The sequence below is a fragment of the Macaca fascicularis genome, chromosome 11 (assembly GCF_037993035.2).
Source record: "Macaca fascicularis isolate 582-1 chromosome 11, T2T-MFA8v1.1".
Classification (NCBI taxonomy): domain Eukaryota; kingdom Metazoa; phylum Chordata; class Mammalia; order Primates; family Cercopithecidae; genus Macaca; species Macaca fascicularis.
In genome coordinates this window covers 126,371,158-126,392,383 of record NC_088385.1, presented here as the reverse complement: position 1 = coordinate 126,392,383, position 21,226 = coordinate 126,371,158, and the positions used below count along the sequence as shown (strand labels likewise).

Here is a 21,226-nt window from a genome sequence, read left to right as displayed (position 1 = left end):
GAGTTACCACAAGATCTGGTCGTTTAAAAGTGTGTGGCACTTCCCCTCTTTCTCTCCCTTCCCCCTTTGGTAAGACAGGCCTGCTTTCCCTTTGCCAGAAGCCAGCATCATGCTTCCTGTACAGCCTGTGGAACTGTGAGCCAGTTAAACCTCCTTTCTTTATAGATTACCCAGTCTCAGGTATTTCTTTATAGTGGTGCAAGAATTCTCTGATACGCATGCTCTTGCTCAAGACCCTTCAGTGGCTTCCATGGATCACAAAGCAAAGCCTCAATTCTTCAGGGTGTTCTATAGAGTCATTCATGACTTTGCATCTGTTGGTTGCACCTCTGCCGACACACACTTTTTTCTGCAGCTACTCTGAATACGTCTGAAACACTCTGAGCTCCTGGAAACACGTTATACCTTCTGTAGGCAATGCTGTTTCTCTCTTCTCTCACTTGGAAAACTACTCATCCTTCAAGACCCAACTTAAATATCATCACCATTATGAAGCCTTCCTAAGCACCCCCTTCTTCAGTTCTCCCTCCACTGGCTGAGTTAGTCATGCTTCTCTGTGTTTCCAGAGCATATTGATCAAGTCTCTCTTCTTGGAACACTGAGCTCATGCACTAAAGTTACTTGTTTTATGCATCTGCCTCTATTCAGGTGGGGGTCTGATCCTGAGATCAGAGCTGGTTTTGTCTTTGTAAGGGATCAATGAGTGTTTGTTGCTTGACTAAATGAAAGTTGGAGGGAAATGACATTATTTAACAGGAGATGCAACAGCTGGAAGGTGGCAAGGACAAAAAGGACATGAAAGACAAAGATATTCAATTTTCCTATTCAGTCTTGGGGACACCAGTTGCCCATATGGTCATGCATGCCATGCCTCGGTCACCCATGAGGATTACTGTTTTCTATATATTCAGGGGGATATTCATTCTGGGAGTAACTAGAAAGTTCAACTGTGCTTTTAGGGGATGCCTGGGGGGCAATGAGAGGTCTCCTTTGGCTTTGCCGGAAGCATGGTGTCCCTGCCTGGACTACCACATGGTGGATGGACGCTAAGCATGCAGAGCCCTTGAAGCATGAAATTACCCCCTGTTTCCTTTGTAACAGGTAGAAGGAACTAGGGAAAATGCTTTTAAGCAGAAAAAGGAGAGACGTTGGGGAGACAAGAACAATAATGTGGATTTTAGTATCAGACAGACGTAAGTTTCAAATCTTCAAGCTTCAAATCTTCTGCCCGGTGGAGTGACCTTGGACAAGTCCTTTATCTGAGCCTCTACATTCTCATTTCTACTATGGTGAAGGTGCTTATAACAATACTTGCTTTGCAGTACAGTTGTAACAATTAAACTTAGTGAACACAGAATGCCTGGCATGTAGCAAGCTATCGGTAAATGGAATCTGTCATTTTTTATCTAGCATGATGATTAGTAGATCCACAAATATTTTCTGGGGGCCTATTAAGGGCCTGTCATAGTTCCAGCATCTTGAGACTCTAAAATGCTTAAGCTCAAGATGATCAGGGCTGTTAAACACTGTTTTACAACACCAAAGGTGGTGTGTGTGAGTGCTCACTTTCTGAAGGTGCTGGTTAAAGTCTGGTGGCTTCATTGTAGCCCGGTTGCACCAGAAGAGGTCATCTGACCTTGTGTCATTTATTAAATGAATCCTTATTTCTTTGCTCTATCCCTTCACTGAAAATGTCACACAAAAGCAGGAAGCTCCAGACTGATATTTCTTTCCTCTTGAAGCCTGTCCAGGTGTGGGCACGAGTTGCCACTTTGAAGGCTCTTTTCTAAGCCACTGGGAGAAAATTTCATTTGCAAAGCTTTCCCTGTGTCTTTCTCTCCAAGGGCGAGTTGATTAAGCATGTTTGTCTGCATTTATTCCATGTACATTTCAAAAGTTGTTTACTGCAGCTACATTTTAAAAATATAAACATGCTCCCTGTTTAATGCAGGTACAAATCTCCAGGATGTGCATTTTTGAGCCTAGGGTGTAGGTGGAGATGCAGACAAAATAAATACTATTCGGAAGCAGTGAAAGCAAAACAACGAATCATTTGTGAAAGAGAGAATGACTGCAGGAAGTATAAAATCAGAAATACGCTGTGGAACTCTTGGATGCTATTGTGAAATGCATTTTCCCCCTCCTCCCTTTCCAAGGAAAACTTAAACCATATTTCCTGCACAATGAAATCTTTGAAATGGCCCAAATCTCATTTTAACAAAAACACATGATTGAGTTTGTCTAACTAGAGATTTAATGAGCTGTAAAATGTATTATGAGTACCTGGCAACCCTCAGAATGCTTTCTTTTTTGTGACAGGGTCTTGCTCTGTCACCCAGGCTGGAGTGCAGTGGTGCTATTACAACTCACTGCAGCCTCAACCTCATGGGTTCAAGTGTTTCTCTCACCTCAGCCTCCTAAGTAGCTGGGACCATAGGTGTGTGCCATCATGACTGTCTGATTTTTTCATTTTTTTTTTGTACTTTTGTAGCAATGGATTCTTGCCATATTGCCCAGGGTGATCTCAAACTCCTTGTCTCAAGCAATCCTCCTGCTTTGGCTTCCCAAAGTGCTGGGATTATAGGCATGAGCCACCGCATCTGGCCACAAAACTGTTATATAGCACTTGCACCTCACAAACAGGAGACCCAGGGTCAGGATGTTCACCTTGGTTTTGTTTAGGAGGCAAAGTCTACTGTTCTTCAGAGAGAGGTTTTGTACAAACATGTGGTCCATGCAGTGCTATGGTTGAGCATCAACTTGCATGGCTGATTGCAGCCTGTGGCATTCCCGGATTGATTGATTCATTCATCCCATGAATATTTATTGAGCACCACTTTGTGCTAGGCCTTATGCTATGGTGTTTGGTATTGGGGATAACAATGGTCATAACAGTCATTTTACTGAGTGCTTATTATGCGTCCTGTGTTGGGTAAGAACTTGACATGGCATCTCTCATTTGATCTCCATCACAACTCTACTAGAAAAATGTTACTATTATTATCACCATTTTACAGATGAGAAAACCAGCCAGGACTAATTCAGCCTTAATTCCAAACTCTCAGGGAAGAATCTTATTGGTCCAGCTTGGGTCAAGTGTCCACTTCTCTTCACAGCAGAGGTGAAGAGAGTGGAGCTGTGTCACTTAGTTCAAAGTTGGCTACAGTCCAATGGGAGGCAGTTCTCAGAGAAACAGGGTCTCCGTGAGTAGCTGCACCCTCTTCCATGTCTGCTGGGGTACGGAGGGTGGATCTGGGGGAAGATGAAGTGATGGATATCTTAGGCCAATGATATCCTAGGTCCTGGGACCACTCCACTAGGAGGTCCCACAGCAGCTCCTACCTCTGAACTCCACAGGACACCCCTTGTTTCTAGAATAAATCCCCCTCTCTTGATCTCTGAAAGGGTTTATGTTACTTATGATTGAGGGGGCCTGAGTTGGCTGGTCTTATAATCACAGATAGCTGAATACTTCCAGAGCCCTGTCCTGGGTTTTGACCCCTGACCTCTGCAATATTGCACACCGAATTGCACAGGGGAGCAAACCAGTAGAATGCACAGCTGTCTCGAGCACTCAGATATGCCACACGACTCACTGGTATGCTGCGGGACCCCACTGCAGAAGGCTTCCAGAAGGTGGCCACTTCAGACCAAGCATTTCTACAGGGTTCAGAGGGAAGAAAAAGATACTGGACCTTCGCTAATTCTTTTTTTTTTTTTCTTTTTTGAGACGGAGTCTCGCTCTGTCGCCCAGGCTGGAGTGCAGTGGCTGGATCTCTGCAAGCTCCGCCTCCCGGGTTTACGCCATTCTCCTGCCTCAGCTGGGACTACAGGCGCCTGCCACCTCGCCCAGCTAGATTTTTGTATTTTTTAGTAGAGACGGGGTTTCACCGTGTTAGCCAGGATGGTCTTGATCTCCTGACCTCGTGATCCGCCCGTCTCGGCCTCCCAAAGTGCTGGGATTACAGGCTGGAGCCACCGCGCCCGGCTGACTTTCCCTAATTCTAATACAGGAAAGCCCTGTCAACCTACACAACAAAATTCTTTTAGCTTTCTGTAGGAGTACCAACAACAACAGTAATAACACTGATAACGATAGCTCTCGTTTGCTAGGTGCCAGACACCGCAGTATCACGTTACATGCACATTACTCCGCGGCATGCACATTACATGCATTTTTCTGTTTGACATTCACAACAGCCCTTTTGGGTAGAGGTTATTATTGCTGTCATTGTGCAGAGGCAGAAACTGAGGCCCAAGAGGGACAAGTAATTTGCCCAAACGCACATAACTATGAGGTATGGGTGGTGGCTCTCCAATCCAGATCATTCTGAGGCTACAGCCCAAGTTCTAACATTATATCCATGTTATATTATGCCTAAGACATTGAGGCCTTGTCTGGTATTTCAGCAATTTGATGGTTAGTGTTGAAGTCCTCAGGATCTGCAGCTCAGAATATCCTGAGTACTGAAAGCACCCAGACGTGGATGGCGTTTTAAGAAAAGACATACACACACATACACATAGACACATACTTGGAAAAAGAAGTCACACTGGCATGAATGGTGACAGTAGGTGCTGCTGGTCCCACTGTGGCTTAGAGGAACTCGGAATAGCCTCAGAGACATGTGGGTAAGAGTCCATTTTCTGATGCGTCTTGAATTTGGTTCATCTCAGCATCCTCACATCTTCCCCTCACCTTTTATAAAAAGTAAAGTCATGCAGAACTGGGTGCTTTGTTGAGGAACGTGGTCAAGACCTAATCCAAAATGAGAAATGGCATCACACAAAATTCTGAATGTATACTGAGGTCTGACTAGTTGGCCTGTGGTTAAACAGCAGGAAATTAAGCCAAGTGGCGTGGCTGCCCCGCCTGGAAGCATTGCTGCGTTTTAGAACTTTTGTAAAAATAAATGTCAGTGAAGACAAAAGGAATGAGCTCTTTAAAAATAAATGCACCTGCCACTGTTCTTGCTTAAGATCATCTAACTCCTTTGCTACTCAAAGTGTGACTCGGGAACTAGAAGCATCTGTGTCACCTAGGGGCTTGTCAGAAAAGCAAGTATCAGCCCTACTTTGAGCTGCTGAGTTCAAATCTGCATTTCCACAAGGATTCCCAAGTGATTCCTCTTGCAGATTAGAATTTGAGAAGCAGAGAGCTTCTTTTGGTCATCAAAGAACTCATCTTGGCATAATTATGCTGAAAGAATGGCCACTGGATTCTCTGAGGGGTCCATCCACATTCATTCATTTGTCCATTCATTCATTCATTCACCCATTCACTGATTCATCTATTTAAAAAATATATTGATTATCCAGTAAATGTCAGGTACTGGGGCTATGACTGTAAACATGAGAGATGTGATGTATAGACTGGTGGGAGAGAAAGACATTAAATAAACATTTATTTAGTTATTATAGTGAGTACCAGGATAGATACATTTAGTAAGCACAACAAACACATTGTTACAGGGCCCTGATCTGCTTACTGACGGGGAGAACTTGCAGGGAGGATTAGGGAAGGTGTCTTTGGGGAAGTGGTATCTAAACAGACCCCAAAAAGGACAAAAGTGTGTTTATTAAGGGAATGGTCTGGGCAGCAGGAATGGCCTGTGCAAATGCCGGGAGGCGGGAAGATGCGAGGTATATTGAAGCCTTGTCCTCTATGATTTGAGAGTGGCATTATGGTAGCATTACATGTAACAGTGAGATGTTAGGAGCCTTTCCCCCCTTAGGAGAGATATTTGATGACCTATTTATTTTATATATGAAAACATGCATCATTACAGACTAAACAGACATATTTCCCTCTGGAGAAAGTCTACTTCTTTCATGTGGTCACACACCGGCCAGGAGTCAAGGTGTTTTCCTTGATGCAGAGAAGAGAAAAGCATCTTTGTCTTCCATTTGCATTTTCCATTTAGTTTTCAGTTTATCAGCCACTAATGGTAACGTGTGCAAAGCCACTACCCAAATGAATGGCAAGCTTGCTCTGTGTATGTGTGTGCATGTGTGCATGCCTGTGTCTTGGTGGTGATTTGTGGAAGTGATGGGAGGTGGGGGGGGGCTAACCCTAAAGATGCCTTGGGTCTGGGGCTCAGGGGCTCAGACTCACCATGGTCTACAGTCCCCTGCCATTTCCCACTCTACTTGCTTCTTTTCTAAGCCTAGACTTCTTTTCTAAGTCTAGCATGTTACAGCTTTGTGAGCACAAGTAGTGTATTTGGGAGGTGATCCTGGGAAACCCCCATAGGAGAGTGGGACAAGGACAGGAAGGTGTGTTAATGAGCAAGCAGGTGACCACTATGGGCAACTTGGGGCTCAACCCTGCTGGCACCACAGGGGAATAATATAGAGTTGGAGTTAGCAAACTTGTCTAGAAAGGGCCACACCATAAATACTAGGCTTTGGGGGGTATACAGTCGCTTGTACAACTCTGCCCTTGTAGTATGAAGGCAACCGTAGACCATATGTAAAGAAATGGGCGTGGCTGTCTTCCAATATAACTTTATTTATAAAAACAAGCCATGGGCCAGATTTGGCTGGTGAACTGTAGTTTGTTGACTCTTGATATCGAAGATGTCTCAGAGTTCTTGCATCTGAAGGCAAGGCAACTCAGGTACTTATCTGTTATCATTTGTCTGCCATTGGTAGAGGGATGCTCCTTAAGGCATTGCCTTCTTGTCCCTTATGAACTGCCCCAGACCACAGACAGAGAGCCACAGGTGCTACTGTGGGAAGCCACGAATGTGCGTGAGCATGGGAAGAGCCAAGAGGGGGGACTATTTTACAATGAGTGAAGTAAGACTCAGAGAGGGCAAATGATGGTATGAGCTCACAAGGAAGGTAGTGGTCATGATCAAAACAGAGCTGATCCCTATGCTGTTTGTACATGGCGACACTCTAAAAGTAGGAGATTTTATGCAGTGTTTTCCAATTGCATTTTAACATCTGTCTAGGAACTTTTGTTCTGAAGCACACCATTTAGAAATCATGTCACCACAACCTATTCCATGAAATTGATTTTCTTCTGCTCCCCAAACTGTTACAGAAACACTTGAGAATCAAAGTAAGAACAAAGATACATAATTTAAGTGTTTATTCTTGAGAACCTTTTAAAATGTCTTGATTATATGTGTTTCCAAGAGGTACATATAGAAACTTTGCAAATCAATGAAAAGGCAGCAAACTGCCTAAGAGAAAATAGGGCAAATAATACAAACAGGTAACTCTCCAAAGAGAAAATATAAATAAACAATGAATATACATAGATGATCCTCAATCTTGACAATCAGGTAAGTACAAGAAAACAACAAGATGTCCTCTTCGCCCGTCACACTGGCAGAAAGTTGAATGCCTTATTAAAGAGTGGATGAAGATGTGAAGTAACTGGTACTTGGATATTCAAGTAGGCTGTGATTTGGGACAAATTTTCTGGAGGTTTATTTGATTAATAAAATCTGTTTCCTCTCACTTTCTTCTTCCAAGAACAAGAGAAGGAATCACAATCGGTCCATGACAGTCACGGTCATCTCATTCCTCTTGCCAGTGGCAGGTGTATGTGTGAGTTTGCAGCTCAATCCTGGCCAAGGGGATCCGAGGACTGCTGAAGAGGCATGTCTGCACATGCCGCCTAGAACATCTCCAGCCATCATGTGATCCCTCTGGGAGGCATTCCCAACTCTCTGAGAGAAGCGGAACAGAAAGATGGAAAGAAAGCGCCTAGCTCCAGGATGAAGACATTGAGCCGCTGAATTAACCATCTTTGTGTTGCTCTAACCTTCAGAGTTCACCTTAACATGAGAAAATAAAACCCTTATTGCTTAGCCACTGGGATCTTCTTTTATTTGCAGCCAAAAGTATCTTAACTGATACAATTATCTCTCCCACATAGAAATGGGGGCTTATGTGCCCAAATAGGCAATGCACAAGTATTTTATTATAGCCTTGCATGTAATCGTGAGACATTAAGAGTAACCTGAAATGTGCGTCAGAGGGGACCTAGGGAAATAAACTGTGATTCAGTAACACTATGGAATTTGAGGCAGCCGTTAACAGCAATTAGGTAAATTTTTATGTGCTGATCCCAACATCTCCAAGATCTCTAAGACATTTAAGTTTTTAGAAGTTGTGAAATAAATACATATGGTATAATCCCATTTACGAAAAACAAAATAATCCTTAAAATAAAATGTGTGAAGATTCATATATATACACATTCATACCTATAGAAAAAGGGGGTAGGAGGAATCACATCATATACATAAAAGCATTTGCCTCTGGAGCTGGGAGATGGGCAGTGGGTGAGAGTTAAGAGAAATTTGTGCTTTTTTATGTATGTCACTTGTCCTTTTAGCAACACAAATGAGTGAATTTATGGCTTTGTCATAAAAAAGATAATGTTTGGAAAATAGCCCACATGCTCATTATAGAAAAATCTAGCAAATGCTAGAATGCACAGATGTAAGTTTTGTTCAAACCATGCAAGACAGAGGGTTTTTTTTTGGTGGTTGTTGTTTAGAAAAACACAATATTTCAGGTTTCCTGGGGGCAAAGAGGAACTTCTCTTCAGGCCCTCAAATGATTTTCATGTGTGTGGCACAATTACTCGGGCAGAGTTCAGTGTTTTTAATCAAAAGCTACTTGTCAAGTAGGTAATATCACTTTGCCTAGCCTGCGTAAACAAAGCTTTGTGAGGACTGGGTTTGGAAAGTGGAAGAGCTGAATCATTTAAATTGGAGTGTGTGTGTGTGTGTGTGTGTGTGTGTGTGAGAGAGAGAGAGAGACAGAGAGAGAGAGAGAGAGAGAAAGAGAGGAGAAAGAGAGAGACAGAGGGAGAGAGAGAGGAAGAGAGAGACAGAGTTGGGGGAGAAGAGGGGAGGAGGATGGAGTGCTCTGTGTGACGTACACGATTCTGGAGAATTCTCCATAGAAATATCCACCCTGTGTTTTCCAGCACCGGCTCTGCTCCCAACCACTTGGAACCATAAGAATTTGACCTTCCAAAGGAGAGAGGCTTCCTCGCAATGCTTGGTTGGTAATGACTGAGTTGTAGGCATGGACTGTTTCGTAATTGCCTTCCAGTTGTCTCCTACATTTTTCTGAGTTGGGTACCATTAGTCTCAAGGCTCCTGTCATGTGGCCATTAAATCATTGTTTTATCTGACAGCGTCATTTCTGCAAAACCCTGGAGAGAAAATACTACACATTTTCCAGGACTGGAATGCTGCCACCTGGTCATTATGCCCAGCAGCCCTCAGACAGCTACCCCTAAAGACGTGCACCTTTGGGGCAACGGCACCATGGCTCCCCAGACTAAACAGCTCTGGAGGGCTTACTGTGTTACTGGTTTTTTTTTTTTTTTTAATGAGTGGAATTACCCTGGTCAGCAAGCAGCCTCTAGCACTAATTTAGGAGACTGATTCTGACAAATGGGTGTAAAGAAAAGAAGAATGGCAGGAAAAACATTGGTTTTCAGAATCAAAAAGGATGCTTTTCTGAGGGTATCACTTATTTTTCCTTCCACCCCTGCAAACTACCCAGGGCAAAAGCAGAAGAAAAATTTTTCCGACAGGGTCTAATTGTTATCTGAAATAAATGAGAACAGGGAGGTTTGAGGACTCCCGAACATGGACAGATGAGGTGGGAGGAATGGTCTTCGTGACTGATTTCCAACAGCCAAGCTGCAAGGCTGAATAAAGAGGATGCCAGTGAGTCCTTAACAAAACAATAAAAAACCAAGGCTTGCCACCTTCAGGGATCATAATTTATTCATTCAACAAATAAATGGTTGAATGGTTAGTGGTTGCTCTGTGCTGGACATTCTTCTAGGAGCTGGGGACAGCAATGAACCAAGCAATGTCTCTATATCTTAACTGGGCTCTGAGTAGGAAAGAGATGGTACACTTAAATTGGCAATTGGAGGAGGAGTTGAATAAAGGGACTATTTGCACAGACTGCAAAGATCCCCCTACAAGGGATAGTGCAGTCCCCTGGGGCTAGCAACAGCAGGGAGCTGTTACCACCCTGAAAGGGCACAGAGGGGGAGCAGTGACTGGCAGTGAAGAGGTTGGTGGTAGGGAGATGCCGTGTGACAGGAGCCAGGACCAGAGAATCATAACCAACCAAGTCCATGCAGCGAAAATGAGACTGGGAACAGAGACTCCAACCTTTCTCTCCCCTTACCCTTTTGTATTAGTCTGTTTTCAGGCTATTGATAAAGACATACCTGAAACTGGGTAATTTATTTTTTAAAAAAGAGGTTTAATGGACTCATAGTTCCACGTGGCTGGGCTCACCATCATGGTGGAAGGCAAAAGGCACGTCTTACGTGGCAGCAGGCAAGAGAGAATGAGAGCCAAATGAAAGGGGTTTCCCTTTATAAAACCGTCAGATCTCTTGAGACTTATTCACTACCACAAGAACAGTATGGGGGAAACTGCCCCCATGATTCAATTATGTTCCATCAAGTCCCTCCCACAACATATGGGAATTATGGGGGCTGCAATTCAAGATGAGATGTGGGTGGAGACACAGCCAAACCATATCACCTTTGATCTCCTAGCAGTGTTTTCTATTGGCTGAATCCAACTGGAGGCTGGATAGCAAGGGAGGTCATTAATTTGCCATTCTCCTGGGGCACAGAGCAGAGAGGAGAAGGGTGGCAAGTGGCTCTGAAGGGGCAAATGGAATATTTCCAGCACAATCCTTGTCCTCTAGGAGTCAATATTCTACCTAGGGGACACAGACCATAAACAAATAAGCCCATAGCTCTACAATACAATGTTGCCAGGACTTCATTAATCTAAGCAGCACCTCTGTGCAAATTAGAAAAAGCCACCCTCTCTCCAAATGGATTCAGCCCCGTGCCAGGGCACATGGTTTAGCAAGGGCTGGATATCAGCCCCCCACTCAATGTTTGGTCAGGAGCTTGTGCAGAACTCAACCCACAAAACACAATATCCTTCATGGCCAAGTGGTCAAGGTGTCATAAAGAAAATTGAGAATCCATGACTTGGAATGAGCTGGTGATAAGTGATGCACAGAAATAGCTTTTCTAGGGCATTAGGCTTCGTCATACCAGTGACATGGTGACATGCTGCAAATACAGGGTCATTAAGGGGCCCCAAGGATGTCCAACAAGCTGTTCCCCCAGGACCAGTCCCTTGCAGCTCCCTGCAAACTTCACAGGTAGGCAGAAGCCAGGATGGGTCCCTTGTAGTTAGCCACCAGTGGGAGCTGCCTGGAGCTCCCGCAGGGAATGGCAAGTCTGTCTTCTCCCAGCTCCGGCTCCCTGAACTGTGATGAGCAATTTGTCTTTCAGCCTTGATCTGCTGTCAGTGGAGCTGACACTGACTCCGAGTATTAATTTCTTCTTGAGCTGTCTTACATTGCAGTCGACAGAGGGACGAAAAATGAAGTAGATTTGCCAGATACAGAAACTCATCACCCAGCTGCCTTTATTAGTAGTGAAGCTGCGGGGAGGAGGAAGGCCTGAGCCGTGCTCCTCTTCTTTTCTTAAGAAGCAGATGCCAAACCCCTAATGAAGCATCTTTTATTTTGCAGCCCTGTGCTTTGACACCTTTCTGCCTTCACTCTCCCTTGGCTGCAGAATATCTTAGCTCTGTCTCTTTTTTTTTTTTTTTTTTTGAGATGGAGTCTCGCTCTGTCCCCCAGGCTGGAGTGCAGTGGTGGGATATTGGCTCACTGCAAGTTCCGCCTCCCTGGTTCACAGCCATTCTCCTGCCTCAGCCTCCCAAGTAGTTGGGACTACAGGCGCCTGCCACCACGCCCCGCTAACTTTTTGTATTTTTAGTAGAGATGGGGTTTCACCACGTTAGCCAGGATGGTCTCGATCTCCTGACCTCGTGATCCACCGGCCTCGGCCTCCCAAAGTGCTGGGATTCCAGGCGTGAGCCACCACACTCGGCCTAGCTCTGTCTCTTTAAAATGGCTAGGCAGAGATATTACCAAGAAATCCATGGACACCCCAAGTCTTTTCATCTGCTTATAACATCCTCACCCATCTCATGAACATGCCCTCTTGAAGGTCTCTTGTGTTGTCTAGATTTTGTTTTATTTGGGGATCTGTGGTGGGCAGAAACAAACAGGTTCATTCAGCTCAAGTTTTTAAAAATGTAGGAAATCTCATGGTATCCAATGATAGGAAGGCTCAGCTACTTTCTGTGTCTCTTGAGCTCTCAAAAGGGCACGGATGCTCAGATATGCTATTTTCTGCACACCTGTTTCTTTATTCTTTCTCTCTTTATGCTGGCTCCTTCTAATGTCCCACACAACCCATCATAGCTGTCCCGGCCCTAGAGCTTATGGGGCCCTCATCTCCATACTTTGTGGCTATCTGGATCTGTCTTTCAGTGTCCAAAGTCCAAGTTCCAGATAAGGAAATCTGATTGGTTCAGCTTGTATCAGGTGTGTCCCTTTGGTCTAGTCATCTGTAGCCTGGAGGGTGGGACCATGTGGTCTGTATAGCTTCCTGTCTCTGAAATAGGAAATATGGGTGTGGCCAGAAGACTTCTCTAGAACATCCAAGAAGAGATGCTATAGAGGCAAAAGCAGATCTGGATAATATATTTTTTATTTTATTTTTGTAGAGATAGAATCTCACTATGTTGCCCAGGTTGGTCTTGAACTCCTGGGCTCAAGCAGTTCTCCCACCTTGGCCTCACAAAGTGCTGGGATTATAGGTGTGGGCCACTGAGCCCAGCCCAGATCTGGATTTAAATCTCCATTCATTCAATCACTTCCAGATCTTTGATCAATTATTTAATTTCTTTAATTAATTTAATTTCCAGTGCAGTTGCCACCCAGGGTTATGCCTGCAAGACCAGCTTCAAGAACATGGCTCACAGACAAGCACAAAGAGGTTCCCCCATTAGTAGATCTCCAAGTACCCTGGGTCTGCTGCATTTTCAGCGACTCATCTCTTTGGGAGAAAAGGGGAGAAGTAAAGCTTTGTATTCACACTGAATGTGTTGGGATGGGTGGGTGGTGAGATAGTCACAGCTTGGTGGCCTGGCATGTTTGGGGAAGCATTAAATACAATCACATCACTATTGTGTAGAATGCGTCCATGACCTCCCCTCACAGTTAGGCTCAAGGTCAAAATTCCTCATAACAGACTTCAAAGACTTCATGAATCAGCCTAAGTGTACATCTCCATCCTCATCTCCCAGAGTGCCCCATTACACTCTGCTCATTCATTCATTCATTCATTCATTCATTTGTTCATTCATTCCCACTGTTCTGAATGCCTATGATGGGCCAGCCCAGTGGTACAGGCCACACTGGGCCTCCTTGAGCTCCTGCTGTCTCATGCCTCAGGGCCTTCACAGATGCTTTTCCCCCTGTCAGGAACACTTTTCCCTCCACCCCTTCATCAGTTAGGTGCTCCCACAGAACTTTCTACTCTGTTCCCCTCCTGTGTCAGGACTTATTGGGATGAAGACAGAGGACAGAACTGGTGCCCGTCTTCCTTCCCTGTACCCGCAGAGACCAGTGTGCTGGCTGTCACATAGCTGAGCATCAGGCCAAGTCTGCTGAATGGATTAATGTCAAAAAAAGGGCTGGAAGACATATCTCTGCCTCATGGTAAAATGCTAGAGACTGCTATAAAGCTCATTTGCAGGTTTTGAGAAAAGTTTAATTACTGAACATTGACAAGGGAAAGAGTTTTTGTGGCTAAAAGTTTTGTGGCTAAAGCACATGAAAATCAGCTTCATGTTTGTGGAAAGAGAGGAAAGGTATGCATTTGCCTGGATGAGGGTCAAGTAGGGTTTCTCCTTGGCTCTGCCCCTGCCCCGCCTTATCTCTCTCTCTCAAGCACTAATGATAAAGATAGGAAGGTCACGAGAAGGTGTCAGATGCCTGCAAAGAGCCAGCTTGCTTTGTGCTCACTTACTGCACATTCCTCTGACTTTAGAAAACAAGACTTTTCCTTAAAGGGTCTCTGGTTGTACCGGGAGGCGGAGCTTGCAGTGAGCCGAGATCGCGCCACTGCACTCCAGCCTGGGCGACTAAGCGAGACTCTGTCTCAAAAAAAAAAAAAAAAAAAGGGTCTCTGGTTGTAGCACAGGCACCTCCCCATGTCACCTGCTTCAACTTTCCATTGTGGATCTTAAGGTCTGAGATAAGAAATCCTTGTCATGAGCTTGCAGCACTGCTTGCTGGCCAGGCGACCTTGAGTGACTTCGACTCTGAGCTCCAGCTTCCTCATCCTTAGAATGGGGTGGCAATAGCAGGTGGCACCAGGGTTGTCATGAGGTGTAAATGAGAGAATGCATGGGAAGCTGTCAGCTTGGTGCCTGGTGCACAGGAAGGCCACAGTAGAAAGCAGTGGTTACTACCACTGAGTCTGAGTATCAGGATATCACACTGAGGATCTGGTTTTCCAAAGGACAAAGCTAGGGAGCTAGAGACTGTAATTCCAGAGATGTAAGGTAGAGAAACAACTTATCCTGCTACTTTGGCTTGGTAACCACAGACGCCAATTCCTCCTGTATAGGGAGAACAGCTTCGACTGGAGAAATGTTGACACATCAAGGACAGAATTCGGCTTTCAAGGTCATCATGGCTCAGTTCACCGTAAAAACCCGAAGCCTATGACAATTAATGGAGATCTTGAGCCAAAGACAAACCAAGAATAGAAACTAGAAACCTTGCGGACTGAGTAGTTTTGGTCCAATATGAGAATATTGTAGGAAATACACTTTAAATTTGGTGGTGGTCATGGGGAGGAAGAAAACAAAAGTCCCTGTTAATTCAAATGAAGTGTTTCACTGATTACAGTAACAGAAGAAGTGCCTTGCCAAGTGGTGACCTCTCTGTCACTGGGCATATTCAGGCAAAGTCTGCTTGACGTAGGGTACATCTGTGTTCCGGATGCGTTGGTCATTCACAAACCACCTTCAGGATATTTGCCATCTCTCTACACTACTTTCATTACAACTTACTTAATATTTGTCTCTAAGCGAGCTAATTTTAGAAACGTGATAGAAAGAAAACTTGCTACTATCACTGTAGGAAGAAAGCCATTCTTGCATGTCACAAATAGAAAGTAACTATAAAAGTAAATACAATAAAAACAAAACAAGCTATTCAATTACAGCTAGGCACTAATCTTCACAAGGCTCTGAGCCTGAGGCCTGCCCTTTCTGTTAAAAGGAAGAGCAACAAGTCCTTAGAGAGGTGTTAAAGATTGAATAGCACTAAATTGAGACTTTCTCCTTTGCATAATAAAAAAGGACAAAAGAGAATTTAAAAACAAGTACCTTTTCTGCTATGTGATTTCATGTTAACGTCTACGTAACACTGAAAACTCGTCTCACCATCTGCTGTTAGTAACTGCCCCATCCTCGAGAAACTCACGGGAGAAGAATTCTAGCACCAAATCTGAGGTTTGGTAAGAGAAGACCTAAAATCCCTTCCAACTCTGAGATACTATGACATCAGTTTCTCACTGTACTTTCTTGATATGCATTTCCCATCAAACGCTGGCAAATGCTTAAAAATCTGCTCTCCAGGGGAGAAGGAAAGGCCCTGATTTACAGTGTTTGCCAATTCCCATGGTGTAAATATTCCCATCATGGCTGACTGTACTCTACCAATATGAGATCATCAAATTCCGACCAAGAGTCGGAAGGAGATGCATACAATAGGTTCAGTATGAGCTGCTTCTAGCACATATGACTGTTCCCACCCAACTGTGGTTGTCCTCTTAAGAATATAAAATAAAACTGCATCCAAGGGATTTATACCTAATACTGAAAAATCTTGAAAAAGTCTCTGAGACACGTGGTCATCTTCTAGAGAATGTGTGTGTGAGGCATGAACTAGAAGACTTCTTGCAGTCCTGCTCCACAGTCTGATTCCATTTGTGCCCGTTTCAGAGATAGAGGCATTGAGATACTTTCTTGCCTGCACTCCCCTACAAACACTTTAGTAACCACTGAGTTGGGCTTGACTTTCGATTGTCCACTGTACACATCTGTAGGTATATGCACATCTATATGTAATTAACATCTGCATTTCACCTGCTGGGAATTCTCAAAGGTAGCTTTGCTTTATATCCAAGCAAGGTGTTCAGGCTTCTGCTTACTTAACTTTTAAGTCATGGCCAAAGGGTTACCCTACCTCCAGTAGCTTCCCTGGATCAGTTCAAACCAGTCATTACCTTTCCATAGTTAGCATCTCCCGCACATCAATTACCATGTGCAGGTGAATTACTGTGTATGACTATGGCAATTACATCTCCATCTGATCTGTTTGCACATTTCACCATACATACTTTCAAGAAAGCCCTGGGTCTAAGTAACATTGCATTGAGACCCACTCTGTGCCAGGCATTATATGATTATTAGTGTGTCTATTTCAGAGTTGCTATGAGGATTAGATAAGAAGCTTACCCACCTCTGCCATGGCATGGCATCCTTCCTTTTTGTTCCTGTAACCCAACAAAGTGCAGAACAGTGTTGTGGGCCTTGTGGGTCCCCAGTCAACATTCATGGATGGCAGTAAGGCTGCCAATGGCTCCAGATGCAAGCCCTGGCTGGTCTTCGGTCCAGTCCAGCCCTTTCAACATCTCCTGGGTGTCCAGGCCACAAAACATTTGAGTGTCCTCCACCTGGAAAATGATGTTCTATATATATCATCACTTAAGCTTAATTGCGAGTGGTTTGGAGGACACCCCACATGGGGTGATTTTACACACGGTTATTATGTTGGCATATGTGTTTCATCATCTGTGGCCATCCGCAGCAACAACTATTTTTAGCTTCCTAGCAAAGGTCTGGCATGAGCTCCTAGTGTTTTCTTTTTTTCTTCTCCCCTTCAATGTTGGAATTGGCCTCTGTCTGGTACAACCAAGCCAGGCTGAGCTGGGGACTTCCAGAATGAGTGGAGAACTGCTGAATAAAGCTGTCGTCTGCTGACCTTGCCCTCTTGTCCCAGACCCACCAGAATGTGTTGGCTCTGGGCTGAGCATTGATTGTTATCAACATCTTAGATGGGTGGCTTACCCACCATGTACAGACGGAGGTTTCAGCTATGGGTCTGGCTCACTGCCTGCTGTCTTGACAAGCCTGTGTCAGTCTTGGCCTGTGCATAGGGCTTTGCCTGTGATATTATATAGGCTTGTGCCTTGAGGATCTTGGCAAGAACAAAAACAAAAACAATTTCAGCAATCTACTTACAACTGTTGGAGGGACAGCAAATTTCAGCTGTGTCTTGGGAGGCAGGTGCCATGTTTGTTAAGAGCATAGACAGACCTGGGTTCCAATCCTATCTCTGATGCTTATTAGCTCTATGACCAGTTACCTAATTTTCTTGAGCCTCAGTCTGTGGACCTGCAAAAATGGGACCAATAACACTGGCCTTCATGAGGCTGCTGTAAAGATTAACTGAGGTACTTGGTCTAGCGCCGATACAGGAGCTAGAAAGAAATTATTTAGGCAGATAGTGAGGGTGAAGGAGTCCTTGGTAAGGTTTCCCTTTTAATAAAAGGCAGCCCCCAGATCATTTCTTTTCTAACAAAGAGCAGCCTGTAAAATCAGGCTGCAGACATAGAAAAGCAAGCTAGAAGCTTGCACGGGTGAATGCTGGCAGCTGTGTGAATAGGAAAAGGCTACCTGAGGGCGAGGCATGTTCAACATGGCTGCTCCATCTTCCCTTTTCGTTGTCAACCACGCGTACAGTAAGGAACAGACAACATGGCGCCGGCCAGGTAGAGAACCCGTCTGCTAATGAGAGATTGGGGTGGGATGGCCAGCTTCTTTGCACACTATGCAAACGTCATCCCTGATCTGACCAATCTCTCGGGCTCTGTGTGAATCAGACACCACCTCCTCAAGCTTGTCTATAAAACGCTGTGCAAATATTTCACCATGGAGCTGAAAGTCCCACTCAGGAGCCCCTCTGTCTCTGCGAGACACAGAGCTATTCTCTTTTCTCTTTCTGTCACCTACGAAAACTGTGCTCTCAAACTCACTTCTTGTGTGTCTGCGTCCTCAATTTCCCTGGCATGAGACGGCAAACCTCGAGTATTTACCCCCAGACAATGATGCCACTTCCGTGCCTGGCATACCACAAGCACTTCCTTATGCTCCTTGGCAAAGGGTTTAAGAGCCTGTGTTCACACAGCAGTTAAATTCGGTGTAGAAAAATATGTGTAGAGGTAAAATGAAGAGACTTTGAAATCAAATTTTCCTGGGTTTGATTCCAAATTTCTTCATCTACTAGTTGTGCGTAGAAGTGGGGATATGGAAGGACTCACACTAAATAGTTAATAACTATTTTGTAACTATTTTGTTAGTTATTAGCTATCTAGTTATTAACTATTTAGTTAGTTAATAACTCTATAGTGACCAGTTGTTACTTCTGGAGTAAAACTGGTTTGGGATGATGGTGAATGATACTTTTAACTTTATAATGTTGTAACTGTTTACAGAGTTAATGTAGTGATGTTATTACTTGCACATGTAAACAGTGAGAATAAAAAGAAAACAGAACTGATTATTTGAATTTACCAGATTTTTGTGGTTACAGAGACAAGGCTTCTTATTTTACTTCTCCGTCTCTTGAGACTTGGGTTGGAATGTTTTTTTCTTTCTTTCTTTCTTTTTCTTTCTCTCTCTCTCTTTTTTTTTTTTTTTTGAGTTGGAGTGTTGCTCTGTCGCCCAGACTGGAGTGCAGTTGCACGATCTCAGCTCACTGCAACCTCTGCCTCCCAAGCTCAAGCAATTCTCCTGCCTCAGCCTCCTAAGTAGCCGGGATTACAGGTATGTGCCACCACACCCAGTTAATTTTTGTATTTTTAGTAGAGACGGGATTTCACCATGTTGGCCAGGCTGGTCTCAAACTTCTGGCCTCAAGTAATCTGCATGCCTTGGCCTCCCAAAGTGCTGGGTTTACAGGTGTGAGCCACTGTGCCTGGCCTGGGTTGGAATATTGAGGGCTTAGTCTCCATCCACACAGTCTGGTGGAAGCTTGCAAATAACTATCCAGCCCAGAGAAAGACAACGCCTTTCTCTAGCCCTAAATCCCTGCAGCTACAGAACATCCCCCAATATTCCAAAATGGGTAAATGACTCCAGCCCCAACTGCTTATACTATTGCCTATAAAGTAGCCACACTGTTGGAAATACATAGGGACACACTGTTTAAAGGATGGGCACCTAAGGGAGGTTTGGGAATGAACCAGACGAAGCCAGCATCCTGAGATTACTACTATGTACTTAGGACCATCCCCTGAGTTTTGTTTTGTTTTGTTTTATTTTATTTTATTCAGACAAAATCTTACTTTGTTGCCCAGCCTGGAGTGCTGTGGCTCAATTTTAGCTCACTGCAGCCTCCATTTCCTAGGTTCAAGCGATCCTCCCACCTCAGCTTCCTAAGTAGCTGGGACTATAGGTGCGTGCCACCATGCCCAGCTAATTTTTTTATTTTTTGTAGTGACGGGGTTTCACCATGGTTCCCAGGCTGGTCTTGAGCTCCTGGACTCAAGCGATCTGCCCGCCACAGCTTCCCAAAGTGCTGCAATTATAGGCATGAGCCACCACACTCGGCCCTGTTTCTTCATTCTGGTTAATTGGATGCCTGCAGGTATTCCTGGAAAGGTAGGACAGGAGGGATCAAAGTGATCAAGGAAGAGCCTTGTAGTATAAGGCAGGTTTTGGCAAACCCCAATCTTCAGCTCAGAGAGGGGTGCCTCTGCTGTTCCAAATGAGTGGGCTAAGCTTCACTGGGGTATTAGCAAGTGGGTTTCTCTCAATGTGGTCATGCTTTCTTTGTTATTAATGACATACAAGGAGAAAAGGTGTCCAACACACAAATCCGGATGGGCGTGGGTGTGTGGGCCCTCTTCCAGCAGCCACATTTCTTGGTATAATGTGACCTTTCTGTCTGATTACCACTCTGCTCTTTTCACCAGAGGAAAGTCAGGAGAGGTCTTTTAAACAGACGACGGGCAAGTCGATTAGGTGGCTCGACGTTTATCAGACTTTATACTAAGAGCTTCGAGGGACGGGCTGGTTGTTGCAGGAAGAAGCTGAGGACTTGATTCATTTTGAAAACTGGCCCCAGGGCCTTCTGGCTCACCCACTTCCCCACATTGCATCCTGCATGCATCAGAAACATATTAAATTTTCATGACATCCAAGCCACTTCCCTCCACGGCTCTATTTCTGTTCATTCTGCTGAAAACTGTCTTTGTCATATACAGGGAGCAGTTTAGGTGGAGGAAGGACTCTGGTCCCTCACTCCCTGACCCCACACCCTGTTATTTTGATTGATTAAATAAAACACAGCCCTCAGTGAGCTATTCATAGAGAGACAGTTGGGGGGACGGGCTCATGGACACATGTTATTTGTATGGGGACATTCTCTGACGGGTCAGTAGCTAAGGTGGAGGGATGTGGCCCAGCAAAGACAGCCCAGGGGGATCTTTCAGGTCCAGTGGGGAGGAAGCAATGGTGTACTAGCTGGTGAGAGTGATTGTGTGAGAACTGATTGTATGCATCTTCTTCCCAATTCTTTGTTCAGTGATCAATAGCTTGAAATTGGTCACAGTGGGAATATTTATACCACAGAAATTGGCAAACAAACATTACAAATTAGAATTTTTTGCTTGATTGTTTGTTTTTTTCTATAAAGCTGGTTGTTAAACATTTACCAGCACATCACTGGGGCAAAAGTTTCTGTCCATATAGACACATTCTTAAGACACGTCATCTCTAAACCCCACCATCAGAGGCACTGGAACCAGAGCGACCCTATTTTGAATAGGGACTGGGTAAAATGAGGCTGAGACCAACTGGGCTACATTCCCAGGAGGTGAGGCATTCCTAGTCACAGAATGAGATAGGCGGTTGGCAGGACTGGTATCACAAGATATGGGTCACAAAGACCCTACTAATAAAACAGGATGCGGTAAAGAAGCCAGCCAAAACCCACCAAAACAAGGATGGCAATGAAAGTAACCTCTGGTCGTCCTCACTGCTCATTTTATGTTAATTATAGTGCATTAGCATGCTAAAAGACACTCCCACCAGCGCCAGGACAGTTTACAAATGCCAAGGCAACAACCAGAAATGATCCTTATGTGGTCTAAAAGGAGGAGGAACCCTCAGTTCTGGGAATTGCTTGCCCCTTTCCCAGAAAACTCGTGAAAAATCCACCCCTTGTTTAGCATATAATCAAGAACTAACTATAAATA

General features: G+C 44.4%; 2 protein-coding genes across 16 annotated transcripts in view; one reads left to right on the top strand and one right to left on the bottom strand.

Annotated features, from left to right (window-relative positions):
- The window catches only part of LOC107126792 (putative uncharacterized protein encoded by LINC00269), a 214,597-nt gene extending 206,766 nt beyond the window's left edge, over positions 1-7,831 (top strand). For 14 of the 15 annotated variants that reach the window (XR_012420739.1, XR_010579616.2, XR_012420738.1 and 11 more), the window contains one exon: positions 7,489-7,830. The gene's annotated coding sequence lies outside the window, so the exon portion shown is untranslated. Of the gene's footprint in view, positions 1-7,488 lie in introns of all 15 variants that reach the window. The other variant, XM_074008000.1, reaches the window with a different exon arrangement.
- CCDC60 (coiled-coil domain containing 60) overlaps positions 1-21,226 on the bottom strand; it is a 207,481-nt gene that overhangs the window by 148,881 nt on the left and 37,374 nt on the right. The gene's annotated exons all lie outside the window — the stretch shown is intronic.